The sequence below is a fragment of the Empidonax traillii genome, unplaced genomic scaffold (assembly GCF_003031625.1).
Source record: "Empidonax traillii isolate 1590-97213 ecotype Southwest subspecies unplaced genomic scaffold, ASM303162v1 scaffold3362:size13418, whole genome shotgun sequence".
Classification (NCBI taxonomy): Eukaryota; Metazoa; Chordata; class Aves; order Passeriformes; family Tyrannidae; genus Empidonax; species Empidonax traillii.
The window spans coordinates 7,047-9,548 of record NW_020958555.1 but is presented as its reverse complement, the minus strand read 5'-3'; positions in this window follow the sequence as shown (position 1 = coordinate 9,548).

The window sequence follows — 2,502 nt, the reverse complement described above, 5'->3', positions numbered from 1 at the left end:
GAGTCGGAGCCGTCAGTGTCTGTGAGTCCTTCCCAATCTCCCATCTCCCTCCTCCCATCTCCCCCCTCCCTCCTCCTTCCTCCCAACTCCCTCCCCGTCCCCCCCAGGGGTGACGGCGCAGACCCCCCCCCAATTTGAGGGGTACAACTAACGCGGGTGTTTCTGATGTTTTCCCCCCCTCCCCAGCCGTGGTCAGCAGCTCCAGCGGGATGGGATTCGGCGGCGGGAGCTGCCTGGGAATGGGCGGAGGGCTCGGCATGGGCGGAGGAGGCGGCGGCGGCTTCGGGGGGAGCAGCGGCGGCGGCGGCTTCGGAGGGGGCAGCGGCGGCTTCGGGGGGCTCAGCTACGGCGGGGGCAGCGCCTTCAGCTCCGGCAGCAGCCGGGGGATGAGCTCCAGCACGGGCGGCAGCGTCAGGATCGTCTCCAAGACCACCACCAGCAAAAAGACCATCAGATAAAGCCGGAGAGAGGAGCTCCCTCCCTCCCCAATCCGAGGGCGGGGTGGTCGGGAGAGGGTCCCGCCTCTCCCCCCACACCCCGCCCTGCGGATCCAGGGTGTAAATAGCTGCGCTAAACCCTCTCCTTCCTCCGTCCTTCCCCTCCGGGGCAGCGTTTGGGGGGAGCTGTGGGACCCCCCAGCCCGGAATCCGGAGCGCCTTTGGCCGAGGCAGCGGTTGGAGCTTCAATTCCCCCCCTTCCCCCTACCAAGGGGCTCCTCGGTCCTCGTTTTCCCTCCCCCTTTTTTTTTGGATTCTCGCGTCTTCAAGGGGAGGGGAAAACCCCGGGACGAGGTTTTATGTTGGTCTGAACCGCTCTGTGTGGAGCCACAATCCCGGCTCCCGGCAGGTGGAAACACCTCCCCCCAAAAAAAAAATCCTCAAATCCTCTGCCTGCAACTCGTGTTACAACTTCCAAAGGTTTTTCTCCGCGACGGGAATGTTTTTTTTCACCACCATTCGCACCTCCCCCCGGCCCCCTCTGCTCGCTCGGGCTCGTTTGGGAAAGGCTTCGCTTCGTGTGTTCTTTCTGGTTTCTGAACCCCCTCCCCCCCCTCCGGGAGACCCAAACACTCCCCGAGGTCCAATAAAGAGCATTTTGGTCATTTTTAAAACCGGCTGGATTCGCTTCTCTGCTCGGCCTGGGGGGGGTGGGAGAGGGGAAAGGAGGGTGGGATGAGCAGCCTGGGGTGGTGGAAGGTGGGAAGGTGGGATAAAGGAGCATCAAAACGGGATAAAGGAGCATTAAAATAGGATAAAGGAGCGGCAAGATGGGATAAAGGAGAACTAGAACAGGATAAAGGAGCAGCAGAAATGGATAAAGGAGCATCAAAACGGGATAAAGGAGCATTAAAATAGGATAAAGGAGCATCAAAACGGGATAAAGGAGAACCAGAACAGGATAAAGGAGCAGCAGAAATGGATAAAGGAACAGCAGGATGGGATAAAGAGGAACCAGAACTGGATAAAGGAGCACCAGAATGGGATAAAGGAGCACCAGAAAGGGATAAAGGAGAACCAGAATTGGATAAAGGAGCATCAGAACAGGATAAAGGAGCAGCAAGATGGGATAAAGTGTAAGAATGGGATAAAAGAGCATCAGGATGGGATAAAGGAGAACCAGAACGGGATAAAGGAGCATCAAAACGGGATAAAGGAGCTTCAAAATGGTATAAAGGAGCTTCAAAATGGGATAAAGGAGCTTCAAAATGGGATAAAGGAGCACCAGAATGGGATAAAGGAGAACCAGAAAGGGATAAAGGAGAACCAGAATTGGATAAAGGAGCATCAAAATGGGATAAAAGAGCTTCAAAACGGGATAAAGGAGCATCAAAATGGGATAAAAGAGCTTCAAAACGGGATAAAGGAGCATCAAAACGGGATAAAGGAGCTTCTAAATGGGATAAAGGAGCAGCAGGATGGGATAAAGGAGAACCAGAACTGGCTAAAGGAGCATCAGAACTGGATAAAGGAGAACCAGAATGGGATAAAGGAGCACCAAGAACGGGATAAAGGAGAACCAGAACAGGATAAATGACTTTTCAGACCCCACCAGAGCTCGGAGGGTCCTTCAAGGAGCACCAAACCCGGGTGAAAGGAATCCCCTCCCGCTCTCCCCCACCTTCCCGTGCGAGGCAACACCGATGAGTGTGAACTCTCCCCGGGTAATTCCCTGCAGCTGCAGCTCCGCTCCGGCCCAGCAAACACCCCCGTGCAGAAACGAGGTCACCGAAGCCTCCACTTCAAAGCCGGGGCTGGGCCGGCCCTGCGGGCACCGCCGGAACGGGCTCCGAGGGCCGGGACAGCCGGCACGGGACACCCTCCCGTGGGAAAAGGGGGCCGAGCAGCCCCTCCCGACCCAACCCCGGGGGGAAACGGGGCCGGGGGATGCTCAAACCCCACCCGGGGAGGTGTCACGGGGGGGCCCACGGAGGGGGAGAGTGGCGGGGAGTCCCCTCCACCCCCCCCACCCCTGCAAACGTGGGGGATGAAGCAGCGAAAATGA